The following is a 22,164-nucleotide window of genomic DNA, read 5'->3' on the forward strand; positions in this document are numbered from 1 at the left end:
TGCCTTTAATTCCCTCCCCATTTCTCCTTTTTCGCGGGAGGGAAGAGAGAGGAGGGGCTGCTTGCTTGCTTTTCTCACTCCTGCGCCCCGCCTCTTGTCAGCCCATTTGTTTGTTGTGCTTGCTTCCTCTCTCCCGCCCCTCTCCTCCTCCTCAGGCCACCGCCGGCCGGACAGCCCACTCGCCGGCTCGGAGCCGCCGCCGCCTCCTCCTCCTCCGCTGTCTCAGCCGCTGCCCGGGAGTCGTTCGCGCCGAGCCATGGCAGCGCCTTCCACTTGCCGGACTCGTGCTCGTCCGCACTTTGTCCCAGGCGCAGCCGCACTCGCCGGCCCTCTACTACTCCAGCTCCACGCTGCCGGCGCAGCGGGTGAGCTCGCCCTTGTCCATGCAGCAGGTGAGCTCGCCCACCAAGCTCCAGCGGGCCGGCTCCGCCTCCGAGAGCGCCGCCGCCGTCGCCTCGGGCTACAGCACCACGCAGCGCGTCTCCTCCCCGAAGCAGTCGCCCAGCCGCCTCGCCAAGTCCTACAGCACCAGCTCGCCCATCAACATCGTCGTGGTCGTCGTCGGGGCTCTCGCCGTCGCCCATCCGAGTCACGTCGCCGCCCACCATCACCTCCAACATCTCGTCGTCGCCCATCCACCAGCTGAGCTCCACCATCGGCACCTACGCCACGCTGTCGCCCACCAAGAGGCTGGTGCACCCCTCCGAGCAGTACGGCAAGCACTCGCAGGAACTGTATGCCACGGCCACCCTGCAGAGACCGGGCAGCCTTGCAGGTGAGTCCCGACTCCCGGGAGCGCGCCCTGCTCCAGCTCTCCGGAGTCCGCGCGCGCGCCTCTGCTGCGCGTTTGCATCCAGGTCTGGGAAATTGGGGTGGGTGGGTCAGTGGAAAAGGGGAGAGAACATGGTAGCTGTGTGTGTGTCCCCCAACTCACTCACTCACTCCCCAAATGCTGCTTTAAGTGGTTTCCGCTAGCACTAGGGTGTCCACATTAAATCTCAGGCGTCTGAATAGCAAATAGGGACTCGTGACCCGTGAATACTTGGAGGTTACCTGCTCCTGATTTCAGTGGGACTAGCTGCTAAGTAAGTGTGTTTGGGGATTGCAGCCTTCGACACCGATACCTGACCATTTCTTTGGTTTTCGCTCCCCTACCTACTTGTCTGATTGCTCTAAATGAGGGGCAGTTGGTCCTGCTGAGCCTATCTCAATACAGCACAGTGCATCTTAATTGCTGGTTATTAAATTCACTATCATTGATTTACTTGAACTTTTCGTGTATAGTTATGCATTTTTCCAACACTAGACATAAAAGTACTTTAAAGCTACTTTTTAAAAACGTTTTAAATGTAAGGACTACCTAAGTTCATTTAATGTCTCTCCCTTTCAGCTGAGATGAAGACATGTTGCTGTTTGCATGCTTTCCCCTAACATAAATTTTGGAATGTTCTGATTAGTATCAATTATGTCAGTGCTCTGTGTTTCCTGCCCTAGTCGGGAAGCACCTGTTTGTTTGTTTGTTTGTTTGTCTGTCTGTCTGTCTGTCTGTTTGTTGTTGTTGTTTTTAAAAAATGATATCCCGGGTCTTCCCAATAATCTGATAACTAAACTGTGTACTTTTTCAGTGGGATTTTTTTTTGTTCTTCTAAAAATCATTGGAGGTATATTGCTATAGCAACAACTGTCATGCTCATGTGTTCAGTTGCCTAATTTACATAGCTGGATCTGAAAATAAAGAAAAGTCAGATGGCAGAAAAATTGTGTTAATATCAGAAATACATTCTGGTGGCTCCCCTTTGGGGGTGGGGAAGACCCACCCATGAAATGATAACTGTTATTCTGTCATTGTTGTATGTTGCCAGAGAGAGCTTATTAGATGAAGTTAAGTAACATATTGATCAAGCATTATTGTAAATCGTGTTCCCTATATGTAACTTGCTAGATGGCTCCTCCAAGATTACTGGGAAAAGAGCTGCTTGTAGGATAAGCATTATTAATCATTTAGGTTTTGTGTCCTATGCACACTTCCTCGGGAATGTTTCCTGTTCATTGGAATATAGCAGTGTTTCCCAAGCTTGTGCCTCCAGCTGTTTTTGGACTACAACTCCCACCATCCCTAGCTAGCAAGCCCAGTGGTCAGGCATGATGGGAATTGTAGTCCGAAAACAGCTGGAGGCACAAGGTTGGGAAACACTGGAATATAGGAAGCTGTCTTTTACCAAGTCAGACATCAATACTATCTGTACTGACTGCAAACAGCTCCCTAGGGGTTCAGATAAGGCACTTTCCCAGCCCTTCTTGGAGATGCTGAGGATTGAACCTGGGATTTTCAGCATGCAAAGCAGATGCTCTGCCACCGATCTATGGCCCTTGCCCAAGTCAGTGAGACTTGTGTCTGAGGGACATGTATTTGCCAGTGAGTGCAGCCGTAACCACCATGGCCAAATATTTGTTGTGGCTCCAATATGAGCAAAGGGCTCGTTTTTCCAACATGCTGCTATTTCCACTTTCCACAGAGATCCCTAGAAGGCTGGAAGCTTTGCAAGTGAATTCTCACATTGCATGTTATACTGCTTGCATAGGAAGATAGGAAACTTCACATCACAAAGTCAGACCATTGGACAATCTAGGTCAGCATTGTCTTCATGAGGAGTGGGAAACTTTAGGCTCAGGGGCAAAATGTGGCGCTCTGGGCCAGCCTGTCTGTCCCTCAGACTCTCCCCATGTCACACTTTCTCCCCAGGCTATATTTTTCACTAGTCCTTCTTCACAAGGTCTTTTGTGTAGTAAGAATGTGTCCTCCTATCCCTCTTGCTTGCCAGGATACTGTATAAGGATGTGCACAGAAGCCTCTGACTCTTGTGTGGCTAGAATGTAGTCTGCTTTTCTCCACCTACTTTTTTGCTTCTGGCCACAACCCCTTTGACTCTTGGCCTTGCCCACAGAACAGTGGCGTAGCAAGGGGGGCGATAGGGGTGGTCTGCCCCAGGTTCCACTCTGGGGGGGTGACAGTTGGCGCCCCACCCAGGGACTCCCAAGGTGAGCCCCTCCAGCCTTCCGGTAAAAAGGCCGCACTGCGCCGAGCGAGCTTTTTACCAGGAGCCCAGTGAGGGGGCGAGGAATGGGGAAAAAGCAACGGACTGGATAGAGAAGGACTGGTTCTGTGACAGTACCATGGTTTAAATCATAGATGAGATCATAAATGTCATTTCTTTTTGTTTCTACATTTTGAACCAAAATAGATCCACAAATATGGAATGAAAGAGCTGTTCTTTTTTTTTGGAGTTGGGCCATTCAGATTAGTGTTTACATGCAGCTACATAGGAATTTGTGGACGTGTGCACATGCTACAACTAACTAAATATGCTTGTGCATATCTTTGCATGCAGGTTCAATTCATAGCATCTCCAGATAGGGCTGGAAAACACTCCTGTTGGGAACCTGGATAGCTGCTGCCAGTCTACATAAACAGTGCTGAGCTTGTTGGTATTGGTATTGGCATTCTATTTTAGTATTAGTATACCACCCTTCATCTGAAGATCCTAGGTCAATTTACAACAGAAAAAGTACAAAATGAGAATACAAAATACATAATAAAACAGAAACCAGTAGCCTCCCTCCCACAAACACATTTAAAAGCCATAGAATGTCAATCAATCAGCTGAACCCTTGGTTGAAGATAAATGCTTTCACCTGGCTCCTAAATATATGTAATGAAGGTGCCAGGTGAACCTCCCTGGGAAGAGCTAAATGGAATCACCTGGTATAAGGCAGCTTCCTAGGTTTCTTTCTAACTCTGAATGAAAACGACATTAAAAACAGGTAATTTTGAGGGCCCGGTGGAGACGGGGGGAGCTGTACTACATTGACACATGCAATTTACCAATGCAGTCAACTGCTTTGAGTGTTATAAATAAATAGTTTCCATAGAGATCCCCATTTACTTTAAAAAGAAAAGAAAGGAACAGAAGCCGAATCACCTAGATCCTGTTTGTGGCGCTTGTACGATGGAGTAATGATTTCATAATTGGATTTTGCACCTGTATAATATGAACATATGTTTTTCTTGGAGAGAGGTTTTTGCTAATTCAGCTATTCCGCTGAGGCATGGGGATTCAGTTCAGCATTTTCTTGTAATGGCTCGGTGGTTGTTTTTATACAAGCAAGAAGTGTCGCAATCCATTTTGGGCCATTGTTCCTACAGGAGATGGAGGTTGCTCTTGGAACGGGAGGGTCTGTATGGCGCTTGGCTCAAGTAGGGAGCTTAGCAGAGTATTGCTGTTTCTCCTATTATTTCTATCAGCTACAGAATGGTTGGCTGCTGATGGAGTTTGGTGGAAGCTGGTCTATGCACACTAATGGACTTCTTTTATTGCAATTAATAGAAAATCTAGCTTTTGTGATCATGTGTTTGGGAATGTCCGATGCAAAATTGGGTGTTATAAGGCTTAGTATAAATTGGAGCCCAATAGGAAATAAGAAAAAAAATGTTACTTTTTTTAAAAAGCTGTTGTAATTTATTGATTGGATGTTTTTTTTATAATTATTTATTGTTTCAAAGAAATGTTGCAATGACCAATCTCTTCCTAAAAGTCCCCCAAGAACTGAGGTGTCTCCTTCGCATTCTGAAAGGGATAACAGCCGAGATCAGCTTCTGGCTCTTTCATGTGAATGGCTTATATTGGCTGGCAGGCAGCCCTTGGCAAGGAGATCTCCAAAGCTGTGAGAGATTTAAAAAGTTTGCTTTCCTTCACTCGCTGCTTTCTCTTCTGCCTCCTTCCTCCTTTCCCTTTTCCTACTACAACTCTGTCTGATCTCTCTGTCTTTCTTTCCTCCAAGCTGTGCAGGGCACCCCACTCACACTTCTAATAACCCTGCTTGCTGACTGGGAAGAGGGCCCCACAGGTTGGCCCATAACAGCTAGGTTCCTCTACTGAGGCACACAGAGAAGCCTGCCTTCCTTGCCTGGCCTCCCATAGTAGTGGAAGAACAGCCCGGGGACAACTCCTAGGTACACCCCTGCTGGCAGGGATCCTCTCAGAGACCGGCATGAACAAATGTTCCCCAAACCCTACCCTATTTGGGTGTAATAATCTAAAACTGGTGATTATAGAGCTTTCTTGCACCTTATATGTTTAGGTAAGGAGTGGCTGTGACAAATGTTTGTAAAACATTGGGGTTGACTGCAGCTACCTTGATTACTAAGTGGCACACTAGGGTTTATTGCTGTGTAGAATATGAAACAATCCTATTACCCTAGTTACTGTTGATTTTAGCGCGCTTATGATCACACCGTATGTTTCTAAAGCTGATCAGAACAATTACAGTGCATCATATGCCTTGCTTTGCTAGTCTAACCTTAGCCTTTACTCAAAGTTGGAACAAGAAAAAAATGGCATGCATTATCTAATTCAGTAAACAAACAAACAAAAACAACATGTAGTCATTCAATTAACAAGGAACTTTTCAGCTTAACGTGTTGTGTCAAGGGCTTTCCATGGTTGCTCAGGTTCCAAGATTCTGGGAAACTGTAGCTGTTAACAGCCACACCCTTAATAGATGTGTTGCACAACATTGATCAAATGTTGAAACCTATCACTCCAGCTTAATTACTCCCTTGGAGCTGGATGGATGTTGGTGACAGAGTGGTGGACCTTACTCACATTTGTATAGTCACTGAAATATACATATGGAGTCTGTGCAACTGAAGCGAACGTGTGCCCAAATGTACCATACCACCTTAAAAGAACCAAACTGACAGCCAGGGGTTCATGTTGGTTTCTGTGCCTTACAATTCCCCCAGCTGATTTCTGCAACTATAACTGCCTTAGAACCTATTTCTGTTCATTTGTTGATAAGATTTCTTATCTGCCTTTACCATAGGGTCCCAGGGTGGGTTTAAGCCAGGGGTGCCCAAACTTTTTTCAAAGAGGGCCAGATTTGATGAAGTGAACATATGTGAGGGCCGACCAAAGTTGTTGAGCTTTTTAAAGAATTTGACCCCAATAAATAAACTGCCACAGGGGCTGGATAAGACCGGCCCGGGGGGGGGGGCAGGATTAGGCTCCCAAAACAGACTTTGGACATGCCTGGTTTAAGCAATAGAATCTACAGTTATAAAAATGGATGAAACTGTTACAATTATAAAACAAGTAGAAAAAACAATTCCAGATGGAACAGAGCAGTATAAATTCTGCCAAAGAGGCATTTCCCACAGAACAAAGTACATTGACTGGGTAATACGACTACTCTCCACCCCTGGATTTCTCATGCTGGTGGAGTGCAGTTCAGCTGACTCACCCTGGACATGGGGGCAGTGACCATGGCCCTACAATAAACTATTTGAAGTCATTCCTTTCCATAGTAATCATGAGCACTAACGTTTTTGTCCTCCCAAATGGGGGAGGAAAGGAGGTGACAGCAAGCACAAGAAAGTTATTTTCTGAGAAAGGAGAAAATAAATAGGCTTCTTTGTTGTTTGTTTGGCTTCTTAGGTTTTTTGTTTTTGTCAAAGGTGGTTTTCTGCTTCATGTATACACGTTAGAAATTCAGGTCTTGTCTGTTTGTGATAGATTATGACATCTCAAGAGAGGGAAACTGAACAAGCCTTTGTTTTTCGTTTCTTAGCACTTCTTTAACTCCACTGACTAATGAACTCTTGAATCAAAGGATGCCTTTGTTAAATATAAAACACTGCCAGATCTCTTCAATTAAACCCTTTGGAATCATGGTACCCAGACCTTGAACGGGGTGGGGGTGGGGTGCAATGAAAGAAATGTTAAACTGCCTTTAACAAACAAAAACAGGGTTTTTCACAGTTCACCTTTTAAAAAAAAGGCTGGTAGTGTTGCTTTTAATTCGAAGAATTAGATCTCTGTTCCTTGTTCCCTGTTTTCAGTAACAAAGCTAAGCATTACTACTACCCCTGAGGATTTTTAACACTAATGAGAAAGTAGTAGCCACTTATTCTGGACATATCCTTTTGATTCGTCATGTCGGTTTCCGTAAGTGGTGTGTGAGGGTACTTTAAATTACAGTTTTCTGATCCAGACATAAAGGGAAATTAGTTAAAGAAACTTTAATTTCATAGGAACCATATGAGGTAGATTTTGTTTGAGACATTGACTGTTTGAACAGCACATCAAACTACGGTTTAGCAAGACATGAAAGAGCCTAGCTTCCTCCTGGACTGCCCCTCTCCAGAAGATGAGGAGTTCGGAAGGCTTTTCATCTCTTTCTGGTTAACGATCATGTTGTCCAGCAGGGGTGCCAACTCGAATAAAATATATGGGGGGCTCAGATAACAAGACCTGGCACACATGCCCCATTTGAATGGCAATGGCTATCAACTTTTGAGGGCTCCTGGCCCCCTCAAATATTTTATTGGGATGTCCGAAGGGACCTCAGCCCCTAGGAGTTGGCTGCTATGTTGTCCAGTCCAGCAAACTGTGTCTACTACAACTGTGCTTAGTTTTAAACAAGCTCACTTCAAACTGTGGTTTCTAAAACTGGGGCTTGTTTAGCTAACCCCAGGCAATTTAACCATAGTTCTGTGTTTGGACAACAGGGGAAGCTGTAATTAACTAAAAGAGTAAATTTCTGAACCCCTCCTTGGCTATGTAGGTGGAGTGGGTAAGTGGGAGTTTGGGAGGAGTCCAGATTCGTTCACATCATGCTTCAGCCCTAGTTTAACACAGCCATATGGTGATGGTTAGGAACATCCAGTCAGTTTCATGTCTGTGCAGGGATATGAACCCCAGTCTAACCAGCACATCTCCATTGTGCCTTGCCGACTCTCGCAACAGCTCTTCATTATTTCATTTATCCTTCTGCCCTCCCATGATCTCCAGTAATGCCTTCTTTTCTTGCCTCGCCAAAATCTTCTCTTCATCGGAGTCTGAAAAAGGAATATTACAGATTTGTTCCTAGATCTATTAGCTGCAATAACAATTGTTGCTGACCTCAAACTTTTGTCAGCAATAGATTTCAAAATACACCTTTTGAAACTCTTTCTGTAAACATGAGGCCAGAAAACGTCTTTTAACCTGAACATTTGCATAATCGTGATATTTCTTGCAATAAATATTTTAAGTGATCTGGACTGGAGGTAGCTTTTCAGGTGTTTAATATTTCTGGGTTATACTTTTAGTGTTCAGACTGCTGCAGTTTAGGCAAGAATTAGTATACATACTGGCTTTAAAGTACACATTCTCCTAATTGTACTTTTATGTAAATGACCCCTTTTTTCTCTTAACTATTCCCATATTGGTAATCATTTCCACAAGTTTGTGAATACAGTACTGTGTATTTTAAAGGACAGGTGAAGTGGATTTGATGTTTTAAACTTTGCTGCATCGGATGCATGGGTTTGTGCCTCTCGGTCAGGATCCAAACAGCTACTTGTGCCAAGGACTAATAATAACTAAAATAACAACAACAACAATAATAATTTTATTGTCCCTGCCCCCGCCTAACTGACTGGGTTGCCCCAGCCACTCAGGGTGGCTTCCAACATATATAAAATCATTAAAAAACATTCCACATTAAAAAACTTCCCTATACAAGGCTTCCTTCAGATGTCTTTTGAAGGTTACTCATCTCCTTGACATCTGATGCAAGAGTGTTCCACAGGGTGGGCACCACTACTGAGATGGCCCTCTGCCTGTTTCCCTGTAGCTTCACTTCTCACAGTGAGGGAACCACAGAAGACCCTTGGAGCTGGATCTCAGTGTCCAAGCTGAACTATAGGGGGCAGAGATGCTCCTTCATATTTACAGGGCCGAAGCCGTTTAGGGCTTTAAAGTGTTGGTGCTGACTTTTAAATTGTGCTTGGAGATGTACTGGGAGCCAACGTAGGTCTTTTGGGATCTGTGTTATGTGGTCCTGGTAGTCGCTCCCAGTCACCAGTCTAGCTGCCACATTCTGGCAGCCCCAAGTAGAGCACAATGTAGTAGTCCAGGCAGGAGATAACCAGGACATGTACCACTCTGGCAAGACAGTGCACAGGCAGGTAGGGTCTCAGCCAGCATACCAGACTTAGGTTTACATGAAAATATTTCCCCTCCCCTGCCCCGTCCCCAAAATACAAACTCTATTATACAATGATCTTCCATTTCAGACATCTTTTGTCATCCAGCTTGAGGGGTCCTATTTTAAAGGAGCACAAGTTTGAAGAACTATTTGTGGAACTATTTGAGCAGGTCTATGGATTCCTACTTTTGTCTGTAGGAATGTATACTAGCTGATTCTGTGATGACCACTTTCAGGTGGCATTTTCCTTAGGCTGTGTAAACATAATCTTACCTACATTGAAGTCAGTCTCATCAATGGGATTTGCTTTTCAGTAAACATGTTTTCCAGCAATAATAAGGAAAGTGCATTCTTTATGTCCTTTGGAGATTTTTTAGTGATAGATTATGTCTGTGGTTCAGTTTGGAGCTGCCTTAGAATTTTATGAGCTTCCTTTGAGAGTGTTCAGGGGAAGGCTCCCCCCCATAGTTCTTTATTGCCTTGGAAAGTCACAAGTATGCACCTTGTTGTATTTTCTCTTGGGAATTGAAGTTCTCACTGCAATGGTGGAGATCTGCCTTTCCTCTCCAAACAAACACTGTTGAAAACAAGAGAAGACTTTAGGTGTGGATGGGAAACAGCAGCTACATAAAATGTTTGCAGGCACTAGTTGAGAAAATGATCTCAAGTAGAGAGAAGCTACTCCTCCAACAAAGGCTGCTTGGTTGAGTGGTCTCATCATGTGGCTCACAATAAGAGTTTAATAAGTGATTAGCTTGAAAGAACACAGGTGTGCACAATGTTCTGCTTACTTGTTTCCCATAGGTCTGCATGACTAGATGGGCCACAAGGTCTTCTAATGTTGATCCATTCATTCATTTTTTTTATATGCCACTTTTCCACAAAAAAATGCTCAAAGCAAGTTTGCAACAATTTCAATAATAACACAGCAAAACAAAAATACAACAACATACCAAAAAAAACCCACATTCCAATACTATGAATATAACAATATTACTTAAACAGTGTACAGCATTCCAATAGCAAAAATAACAAGGGAGATTCACAGTTTCACCTTAGTCCTAGAAACACCCCCTCCCCCATGATGTTGCTCACTTTCACCTACAAAGTGACCTAGCCAGCCTGAGTGTGCATGTGCAGAAAATCATTCTGCATTCCAACCTGGCCAAGAAAATATGGGGCAAATTTTATTTGTTGATGTATCTTAAAGGTAAAGGTAAAGGTAAAGGACCCCTGACAGTTGAGTGCCGCAACTGCAGAGTCATTTGCGACTGAACTTACCTTGCTTTACTGGCCGAGGGAGCTGACATTTGTCCGCAGACAGTTTTTCCAGGTCATGTGTCCAGCATACCTATTTATCTACTTGCACTTTGACATGCTTTTGAACTGCTAGGTTGGCAGGAGCTGGGACCAAGGAATGGGAGCGCACCCCATCGTGGGGATTCGAACTGCCGACCTTCCGATTGGCAAGCCCTAGGCTCTGTGGTTTGGACCACAGCGCCACCCGCGTCCCCGATGTATCTTAGGTAGAAGTAAATATACGGCTTAGTCAGAGAGCAGCGTGCATGATAACATTGTATGAAATACACAGCTAAAACACACAGAACTATTTTTTTAAAAAAAACAAATACACATAAACTAATTATCCAAAAATATATGAAGAGCCCAGCTGGATTGGACCAAAGGCCCATCAAGTCCTGCATCTTGATCCCACAATGTCCAGCTGGATGCTCAAGGGAAGCCTGAAAGCAGTTCCAGAGCACAACAGCCCTCTTCCCCACCGCTACTATTGAGAGGCGTATTGTATCCAACAGTGGTGGCAGAACATAGCTATTCAGTCTGTAATAGTTGAAAACAAATGCCTGTCTGGTAGGCTTGCTGAAATACCGTAACAAGTTTCCAGCAAGTATCTAAAACAATATAGGGAGGTTAGGCCTGCCTAACACATGATTTCTAATACAACTAAGCATTAGGAGCCGGGCAAGGAATTACCAAATCTGTTGACATATTTGATTACAATTATCCAAAAACATCACTGAATTTCTGTAGTGATAATGATGATTTTTTTTGGTGATGAGCCTCTTTCTCAGTTTCCATGGTGTTTAGTGTGTGTGTGTGTGTGTGTTGTTTCAAAATTCTGATCAGAGCTTATTTCATAATTAATGTACCTGTTGGCAGATAATGATGTGCTAAAGTGTAAATACCTCTCTCTCTATCTCTCATCTTACCTGCACCATATTCTCATATGCAGCTCACATGGTGCAGTCTTACTCAAAAACTATTTGTTACTGATATCAGAGTTAGTACATACCATTTGCTATGTTTTATCATGTGTTTTTATTAACAGAGCTTTTTGTGTGTAAGGCTAAAATTATTTATTTGCAAATCTTTTCAGCGTTATACAGTAAAATTGCTTTTATGTCGCCTTCTGACCTTCAGAAAGGTTACATACGTTAAATATTCATCTGAATACAGTAAAACCAAGAAGCAATGAAAATTCCTGCAACAGTCTCTCAAATGGCATGGAATGAGAAGGATTAATACCGTGTTTTCCCTTTTTTAAGACACCGTCTTACAACTTTTTTTTCTCAAAAAAACACAGGGTGTCTTATTTTCGGTGGGGTGTCTTTTTTTTTCAATTACCTGATGATGATAAGATATAGTTTGCATTTCTGTACATTACATTTCTGTACATTAATTAATGATGATGATAAGCTATAGTTTGCATTTCTGTACATTACAAAAAGGGAAGAAAAAAAGAAGAAAAACTGGCTTAGGTGGTCCGCCCGGCCCGGCAGGGCGCTCCAAGCGCTTGGCGCTGCGCCGGTTCTGGGCGGCGGGGAGGCAGGTCTCCTCGGCTGGGTCAGGCGGAGACCGCTGGCTCGGGCACTCCGCCCGGCCGACAGAGCGCTCCAAGCGCTTGGTCTTGCGGAGCGCTCGACGCGCTCCACGCTGCAGCCACCGGATCTGGACGGTGGGGAGGCAGGTCTCCTCGGCCGGGCCAGGCGGAGGCCGCTGGCTCAGGCGCTCCGCCCGGCCCGACAGAGCGCTCCAAGCGCTCGGTCCTGCGGAGCGCCCGACGCTGCAGCCGCCGGATCTGGGCGGTGGGGAGGGAGGTCTCCTCGGCCGGCCAGGCGGAGGCCACTGGCTCAGGCGCTCCGCCCGGCCCGACAGAGCGCTCCAAGCGCTCGGTCTTGCAGAGCGCTCAATGCGCTCCACGCTGCAGCCGCCGGATCTGGGCGGTGGGGAGGCAGGTCTCCTTGGCTGGGCCAGGCGGAGGCCGCTGGCTCAGGCGCTCCGCCCAGCCCGACAGAGCGCTCCAAGCGCTCGGTCTTGCGGAGCGCTCAATGCGCTCCACGCTGCAGCCACCGGATCTGGGCGGTGGGGAGGCAGGTCTCCTTGGCCGGGCCAGGCGGAGGCCGCTGGCTCAGGCGCTCCGCCCGGCCCGACAGAGCGCTCCAAGTGCTCGGTCTTGCAGAGCGCTCGATGCGCTCCACGCTGCAGCCACCGGATCTGGACGGTGGGGAGGCAGGTCTCCTCGGCCGGGCCAGGCGGAGGCCGCTGGCTCAGGCGCTCCGCCCGGCCCGACAGAGCACTACAAGCGTTGGGTCCTGCGGAGCGCTCGACGCGCTCCATGCTGCAGCCACTGGTTCTGGGAGGCGGGGAGGCAGGTCTCCTCGGTCGGGCCAGGCGGAGGCAAGACCGCTGGCTCAGGTGCTCTGCGCGCTCGTCGCTGCAGCAGCTGGCTCCAGGCACCGAGCCGGCAGGCTTCCTCCTGCTGCTGCTGCAGCCAGCGTTCTGAGTCCCGCTGGCTGGTTGGGGCGCTCGGCGGTCTCTCTCCACATGGCATGGAGGTATGTCTTATTTTCGGGGTATGTCTTATGTTTAGCAAATGTTTAAAAATCCTGCCATGGCTTACTTTATGGCTACGCCTTAAAAAAGGGGAAACACGGTAGTTATCCAAAAATAATAATTAAAACCTGGCAGAATAAAAAATGTCTGGAAACAATCAAAGATGGGATTAGCTGAATTTTCAGTGGCAATTCTGATGCAGCCCCCAATATCCTGTTCTGTTACAAATTTGACTCACCCCCTATTTTCTATTGTAATTGCACACTGTCATACTAAAGCTGTACCTCTTGCATTTCATAAATGTTGTAAGCCAACTTCTTTTGTTTTTAGACCTGTCTACTGAACAGTAAATACATGAAATAAACAAAACCTTTAGTACACAGGACTAGAGAGAGCAGCAAACACAGAAAACAAGTAAGCCTTTGTTTTTGACGCCAAGTGTTAGATCAAGCCTATATACAGGTATGTTTTGTGAAGGGAGGGGAGAGGGAGGAACAATGCCAGGTTTTTCTGCTGGAAGATTAAAAACGCTTGTGTTATACTCCTGCTCTCTAGTCATAAGCGCAACAGTCCTCTTTTCACTCCATACTTGCGAAAAGAAGTTAACTCCCTATACGGCTGGCCCCTTTCCAGACCTGGCAGACTCCTTTTAACACCTGCAAAATAGGTGACATGTCAGCAGGTACTGGATTCCTCCCACCCCACCCAAAGCACTGTTTCTGTCTTTTTGCTGGGGAAAGTGCAGCTGTTGAAATTATGCCACTCATACAGCTGTGAAAAGAACAGGATCCCTGCTGATGGCAGCCTTTATCACCAAGCTGTCATCTACACCAGTGGAAGATGGCACATTTCAGGGCTGTGGTCTAAACCACTGAGCCTATGGCTTGCCAATCGGAAGGTCGGCGGTACGAATCCCCATGATGGGGTAAGCTCCCGTTGTTCGGTCCCAGCTCCTGCCAACCTAGGCAGTTCGAAAGCACGTCAAAGTGCAAGTAGATAAATAGGTACCGCTCCAGTGAGAAGGTAAAAACGGCGTTTCCGTGCACTGCTCTGGTTTCGCCAGAAGCAGCTTAGTCATGCTGGCCACATGACCCAGAAAAACTGTCTGCAGAAGCGGACAAACGTCGGCTCCCTCGGCCAGTAAAGCAAGATGAGCTCCGCAACCCCAGAGTCGTTTGCGACTGGACTTAACTGTCAGGGGTCCTTTATCTTTTTTTTTTTTTGAAATGCACCTTTTTACCAACTCAGTCGATAGTTCTGAAATTATTTATCAGTATTACCATGGACAAGACTGGGAAGGAGGCAGCATAGTCATTTCTCCCTCCAGACAGACATACGGGTAGCTGTGGTAGATTGCTACCGTGTTTCTCATATTATAAGACATGTCTTATATTTATTTTTTCCTCAAAAAAACACACTATGGCTTATTTTCAAGGGATGTCTTATTTTTTTCCTCCTCCTCCTCCTGCCGCGGCCGGCATTGCTGCTGCGCCTATCACTATGTCTTATTTTCGGGGTATGGCTTATATTCCTTGAATGCTTAAAAACCCTGCTATGGCTTATTTTATGGGTATGTCTTAAAATATGAGAAACAGGGTATATAGCCTTTGTGGAGGCTGAATCATGTGTGGGTAGCAGTTCTCTTGGGACTCTTGCCTTAGTACAGTTGTTGAGCTCATACATATGAACCATCGCCAGGTAATAGAGAGAGTCATTTAGATCCCAGTCTCCTCTATACCGCTGATGGATTGCTTTAATTAAAGTTAGCATTTGCTTTCTCAGTGTGAAGATGGAGATTTGAAAAAGCAAATATGTGATGGCTTTCTTTTGATGAGAGGTAAAGTTCTGCTTTTAGCTAAGGAGCAGAATATAATCAGATTTGTGGGTGACGCACAGATGGGGAAAATTGGCTCAGAAATTAAAAGACAAAAATAGTTCAGTTGAGCTGTGTTCTAGGCAAATCTTAGGAGTTTTTAGGAATCTTACTCATAAGGTTAGTTGTAAAGGTGCTTCCCTGCTTACAGAAAATTTTTCTTCCATTCTCATGCTACAGCAAAAGTTGCAGCAAACCACTGATTTTGAGTCTGGCTGCCTTGAGCAAATTTTAGTGCCCCTCCAAAGGCCAGTGTGGTAGTGTCAAGTGACATTGTTCCCTCTCTGCTCTTCGGATATGGATGCCGTTTTCTTCCCCATTGTGGTGCTGTGCTGGGTGGAGAGACTATTTAGTTTTACATTTCTCCTGGATTAAACCCGGAGCCTAGATGCCAGGGTTTCAATGGTGGCCAATAGTGTGTTTGTATGTTTAAAACTAGTTCCTAAAGATGCCTTAGTTAAAACATTTGTGCATTACTGTAACATGCTGTACATGGGGCGGAACAGTGTTTGAAACTCCCATTGTTTTAGGCACATTTTGTGACACAGAATTTCATTAGGACGAGCAGTTTCTGAGCTCTGGACGCAATACCTAAGATTTCAGATTAAAACTGCAGAGTGGAAGAAAAGGGGGACCTTTCTCTGCCTCCTCACTTCCAGCTACTGTACTCTCTGAAGACTGGAGAAGAGACCCTCTTAGGAATATTAGGGGGATGGGCAGGGGACGGACTAGATCATGTGAAAAATGAACATAATATTTTAGCTGCAGTTCATTTTCAGCTTTATATTCTTGTTATTACAAAGTGTGCCTAGACCAGGGGTCAGCAAACTTTTTCAGCAGGGGGCCAGTCCATTGTCCCCCCCCAGACCTTGTGGGGGGCCAGACTATATTTGGGGGGGGGATGATGCAAGACCACCATGAGCCCTGGTGGCTGCTTACCTGTGTCTTGCAAGCGGCAGAAGCTGGCGGCGGCAGTGGCGGAGGAACAATGAGCGGCGTGCGAAAGGGCTCCGGAGAGGGGCTGCTTAAAATGGTGGCCGCTCGAGCGCTGCTGCTGCTGCTGGCACCAACAAAGTCCAGCCCCCTTACTCTTCTAGGCAGGGCGGGGAGAAGCCAGGAGGGAGGAGGCGCTGGCGCCACTGCCATGTGAGAGAGAGGGAAAGAAGGCAATTGGGCCTGATCCGGCCCACAGGCCTTAGTTTGCTGACCCATGGCCTAGACATTACGCTGCTGCGCCCATAACCTAGGTTTAATGTCTCATTTATCTCCTAGCTTTCATGTCTCAGTTTCTAACACTGTTTCGGAAAAGTGTTTGGAAACTTCAGCAGGTCCAAGATGCTGTGGCCAGATTGCTGACCAGCTCTAGTCAGCAGGGGCAAAAGAAACTCCACTGGCTACCAGTCCGTTTCAGGGCACAATTCAAAGTGACTTACACAGCCCTATACGGCTTGGGTCCAGATTAAATGAAGGATAACATCTCCATATATGAGCCTGTTTGGGCTTTAAGATCTTCTGGGGAGACCTTTCTCTCCGTCCTGCCAACTTCACAGGCATGTTTGATGAGGACATGAGAGACAGAGGGCCTTATCGGTGGCTGCTCCCATATTGTGGAGCTCCTTTCCATGGAAGCGTAGGCTAGCCCCTCTCTGCTTTCATTTTTCCAGCAGTCAAATACTTTTTTGTTTAGACATCCTTCTGGCCAACTCTATGATTCTATGATTCTATGGTCTTTAAGCAGAGGCTTGACAGGCATATGTCAAGAATGCTTTGATGGTGTTTCCTGTTCGCCAGGGGGTTGGACTGGATGGCCCTTGTGGTCTCTTCCAACTCTACGATTCTATGATTCTATGGCCACTACCCATCCTCTAACACAGGGGTCCCCAGACTACGGCCCCCGGGCCGGATGCGGCCCAATTAGCCTCCCAATCCGGCCCGCGACGACCCCCGCCGCCCGCTGCCGTCGCCCGCTCTTACGGCGCGCGGCGCGGCGGCGGTCTTCAAAATCGGCAAAAAATCGCCTAAAATCCTTTGTGCGCATGCGTATGGGCCTCTCCCGACCCAGAAGAGGTCATTTCCGATGCACTTCCGGGTCGGGGGAGGCCCATACGCATGCGCACAAGCGATTTTCGGCGATTTTTTCCCGACCGTGTGCGTGTGCGCATGCGCACGGGCGCGCACTCCCCCGCCCTCCGGCCCGCTGCGCGTGCACTCCCCTACTCTCCGGCCCGCAGCCCGGTAAGTCTGGGGACCCCTGCTCTAACACCCTTTCATGAAAACAGTTGAGGGCAAGCATCATCTTAAGAGGAATTCCTCCTTCTCCCTCAAACACAAAGGAATGCTTCTTTGTGCATTGTAGAAGTCATATTCTAAAATGGATGGTGAACCTGTGGCTTTCCACATATTAATGACCTCCAGTTTCCAGTAGTCCCAGCCAGCATCACCAGGAGTGAGGAATGATGGGAGTTCCAGTTCACCAACATCTGAAGGAACACAGGTTCCCAGCCCCAATCTATATACTGTACAAAGTATTTTTCAGAACTATTTTGCTTACTCATATACAAATTCAGTTGGCTGAAACTAATATGATTAACTGACTTGAGAGTCCTTTATTTTGATGATCTTGCTTCCAATCCCATAGTTTCAGTGTGAGAACTAAACATTACCTTAAATTATTTCTCTGAAATCAATGAGGATTGAAATGGTAGCAGGGCCATGCATTATAGGTAATGTGATATTTTACGGAACTTGTGGATTTTGTTTTCCCATATTTTGGCTGGATGCACCCCTTTGCCCAGAAATACAAGAAGACTGATAATTGACTTGCAGAATCCCAACTATTATGTTTTAAATGAACCACACAAGCCTCTGTTCCAACTATTAACCAGCATTTTATGGAAATAATTAGTAGATCTCTAAAGAAAATGTTGTTTTCTTTTGGCCTGAACGTGGCCTTGAAAGTTAATGAAGCTTTCCCTAGAAAGTAGCAAAAGTAGCAGTTTTAGTAAAACACAGAAATCTGAAGTGTCATCTGAACATTTGGTTTTTAGATGGCTTTATGTAATAGGAAACATGATTTGTATTGCCTCGAAAATTACTACTGTGTTAAGTTACACTTGATTTTTGTATTCGGATTCTTGACTGCATATAAATTGAAGGTGATCAGTTTAAAGTTCCCCTAAAAAACATTTTGAATTCATAATAGGTAATGAGTTGAAGCATTCATGGAAAAGAAGCTGCACAAAAAATGTGTATCCTTCTCATAGATTTTATTTGTATTTAGTCATCAGTCCATCACAAAAGTTTTCTCAAGCTTTTTAGCACAACAAATGGCAGTCCACGGAAAACCCACATGCCGTTTGGTCTGATTCAGTGGAAAACAGTGAAGCAAATTGAGTTGTGGATGAGGCCAACTCACTCCCCCCTCCCCAGGTGAACAGCTTGGTGTCAAACTGCAACACTCTGTTTCACACATACATCCCTCCTAACGAGAGCTGCCTCTCTTTTCTTCATACCATTAATGACTCTTCTTCCTTTTGTTGTGACCATTCCTTTTCACTCAGAAAGTGGCAGAAAAAGGTCCAAAAGATGGCTGCTGAACAGTTCTGTGTAGCAGATGAAAGAAATTAATCCTTCTGCTTATTTCTGTGGGTTTGACCAGTTCTGAGATTGGTTACAGATACGTTGGGTAAGAAGACGAATAATTCTGGAGCTTCTACAGATGCTGTCCACTGTCCTTAAATAGAAGAATGGGTTTCTGGACACTTTAGTCAACATGATGCCCAATTTTCCAAAGCTTCTACTGTTGCTGGACTGTCTTGCTAGAGCTTCTGGCAGGCATGTATAGCACATGATCTACTAATTCACCAAAGATTTCATAAAGTGCCTGCTTGTTTGGGAAAAATAGGATGGGGCTTGTCAAGCATCTGTGGGCCATAATTAGTAGTTAGTGGGCCACGTTCGGCTTGGTGGGTCATATATTCTGTAGACCTGGCTTGTAATGTTTCCTTGGGGCATAGGATTTATTGGGATTCAGCCAGCTGAATACTTCCACCTGCAGGGGGCGGGAAACCTAGCTATGGTTGAGCACATCCATTCATTCCCAAAAATTAATCTTTCAAAAGGAGAAGTTCATTATGGGCTCTGCCTAGAGACTTCTTCGCTTGTAGTGAATGTGGAGCAACTCCATACATATTCAGTGCCTTTCCTCTGTAGAACTGAGCTAATGTGTATGCAGAAAGTGAGCTCTGGAATGGTTTTCCCTTACATATTTTTCCGGTTATTATATGTGTTTACATAAAAACTAGATGAAAATAAGCCCCACATTAGTTCAGCATTTGGCTTCCAGCAGCAGTTAACTAGGTATGCCTGGGAGCTTATGCACAGGTCATAAATGCAATGATGACCATGTTACTTGTCCTCAGCATCTGATATAGCCTTTGTATGTTGAACCTATGTTTAGCTTTGGAGGCTAATAGCTGTTGATAGTTCTATCCTTCATGAATATACAGCGAGGGGGGGGAAGTATTTGATCCCCTGCTAAATTTGCCTGTTTGCCCTCTGACGAAGAAATGACCAGCCCATAATTTTAATGGTAACTACGAGAGACAGAGTAACAACAGGAAAAACCCCAGAAACCCAGAGGTTGATGTGCATTATAATGAGTGAAATAAGTATTTGATGCCCCATCAACCAGCCAGATGTGAGGTTACCTGGTACAGTTTCTTCACTGTATCTTCACTGTTTGTAACGAGCTGCTGTAAGGGAGAGGTCTTACCTGCAATCCCAGCTCGTTACAGTACCTGTGCAAAAGACACCTGTCTAGAGAAGCAATTAATCCAGCAGATTCCAAAGTAGCCACCATGACCAAGACCAAAGAGCTGTCCAAGGATGCCAGGTTGTAGACCTGTACAAGGTTGGACTGGGCTACAAGACTATTGCCAAGCAGCTTGGTGAGAAGGTGACAACAGCTGGTGCAATAATTTGCAAATGGAAGAAACACAAAATAACTCAACGTCCCTCGGTCTGGGGCTCCATGCAAGATCTCATCTCGTGGAGTTGCAATGATCTTGAGAATGGTGATGAAGCATCCCAGAACTATTGGGGGGGACGACCTTGTCAATGACCTCAGGGCAGCTGGGACCATAGTCACCATGAAAACAGTTGGTAACACACTACGCCATGAAGGACTGAGATCTTGCAGAGTCTGCAAGGTCCCCTTGCTCAAGGTAGCACATGTAGTGTACCGGCCCGTCTGCAGCTTGCCAATGCACATCTGAATGACCCAGAGGAGAACTGGGTGAAAGTGTTGTTGTCAGATGAGACCAAAATCGATCTCTTTGGCATCAACTCAACTCGCCATGTTTGGAGGAGGAGGAATGCTGCCTACGACCCCAAAAACACCATTCCCACCGTCAAACATGGAGGGGGACATATTACGCTTTGGGGGTGTTTTTCTGCTAAGGGGACATGACACCTTCACCGCATTGAAGTGACGATGGACGGGACCATGTATCGTCAAATCTTGGGTGAGCACCTCCTACCCTCAGCCAGGGCATTGAAAATGGGTCGAGGATGGGTATTCCAGCATGAGAATGACCCAAAACACATGGCCAAGGCAACATAGGAGTGGTTCAAAAAGAAACACATTAAGTTTCTGGAGTGGGCTAGCCAGTCTCCAGACTTTAATCCCAACAAAAATCTGTGGAGGGAGATGAAGGTTCAAGTAGCTACACATCAGCCTTGAAATCTTGCTGACTTGGAGAGGATCTGCAAAGAGAAGTGGGACAAAATACCTCCTAAGATGTGTGCAAACCTGGTGGCCATCTACAAGAAACTTCTGATCTCTGTAATTTTTGCCAACAATGGTTTTGCCACCAACTACTAAGTCATTTTTTGAAAAGGGATCAAATAATTATTTCACTCATTATAATGCACATTAATCTCCGACTTTTGTCTTCTGGGTTTCTGGGGTTTTTCCTGTTGTTATTCTGTCTCTCACAGCTACAATAAACCTACCATTAAAATTATGGACCAGTCATTTCTTCATCAGAGGGCAAACAGACAAATTTAGCAGGGGCATAAAAAACTTTTCCCCCTCACAGTATATATATGATGTTTAGGATAGCGGCCAGCATCACCCTTGGGATTGGCACGTGTAAATTATGTTTAACCAGATCCATCTTCTCACAAAGTGACTGAGACTGCAAGTTTTGAGCAAGACCTCTCTATCAGAATTCCTGTAGTTGATTGTGTGTGTGTGTGTGTGTGTGTGTGTGTGTGTGTGTGTAACATGCCTGGCTATACTGTTAATAGTTACAGGGGCTATGGGAATTGTGTATTATATATACATACATACACCAATCAAACTTCAGATTTATATAGCTAAATACTAGTTCAAGACCTCAGTACAGGGTTGGAAACTCCCATTGCTCTAGGTGCATTTTGCGACAGGCAATTTCATTTGTGCAGGCAGTTTCTGAGCTCTGGGCGCAATACTCCTGATGCTGAGGGTGTGGAAGGAGAAATTCCTCCCCATGAGACTTCCAGGAGATCTCTGCAGCATCAGGCAAATTGATAGGTGCTGCCTCTCAGCTGGCCTTGGATTGGCTGCCCTTAGGGTACCTTTTCCCTCCCTCCCTTCCCCATCAGTCTCATCCACTGAAAACGGACAGGAAACAAAGCTCACACTGCCTCGTCTGGCTCTTTCCTCAAAAGAGTTGTGGAACTCCCACCCGTCCCCAACCCAGCATTCCTCCTTGAAACTGCTGGAGGAATGGGCTTGTCTGCTCCTGGAGCAAATTCTGAAAATGACAGTGACACTCTGCAAAGGAGGGGGGCATCCTGAGAGGAGAGGATGAGAAGAAGAGGAGGAGAAATCCAGTGAATGCTTGCAGAAAGAGATAGAGAGCATGCATAGCCTGTTTGATTTTTGCGTTTCTTTCTCATCTTCAGTGCAGAAGGGGAGGCTCCAATAAGGGGCTGGGTAAGGAGAGTTTAACTCTCAAGCGTCCCGAATTCGGCCAGCCCTGACTGGCCTATGCACCTGGCTCTGCTCTATTCTTGCTTTCTTCCTTCCCTCTCAAGGGGGCAGGGGCAGGTAATTAATTCCACTGGAGAAATTAAACCTTGGGTGGAATTTCACACATGTGGGATGTAGAAGGAGAACTACACAGAATGATCTCTAGAGCAGTGGTTTTCAAACTTCCCATCCAGAGTCCATTTGAAAACTGCTGAGCATCTTGGTGAACCACTTTATGATTTTTCTGTCAGTTTAGCAACTCTAATGCACTGTGCTCTACAGTGTTGTTGTTGTTGTTGTTGTTGTTGTTGTTGTTGTTGTTGTTTATAGTCGTTTACTCGTGTCCGACTCTTCGTGACCCCACGGACCATAGCACGCCAGGCACTCCTGT

The 22,164-nt window shown here is 45.8% G+C and overlaps 1 protein-coding gene across 1 annotated transcript in view; it reads left to right on the forward strand.

Annotated features, from left to right (window-relative positions):
- Window positions 1–514: 514 nt before the first annotated feature.
- Window positions 515–22,164, forward strand: part of CTNND2 (catenin delta 2) — a 236,816-nt gene continuing 215,166 nt past the window's right edge. The window contains exon 1 of the mRNA XM_060278053.1: window positions 515–775. The gene's annotated coding sequence lies outside the window, so the exon portion shown is untranslated. The remainder of the gene's footprint in view (window positions 776–22,164) is intronic.

This window comes from Zootoca vivipara, chromosome 8 (genome assembly GCF_963506605.1).
Source record: "Zootoca vivipara chromosome 8, rZooViv1.1, whole genome shotgun sequence".
Classification (NCBI taxonomy): Eukaryota; Metazoa; Chordata; class Lepidosauria; order Squamata; family Lacertidae; genus Zootoca; species Zootoca vivipara.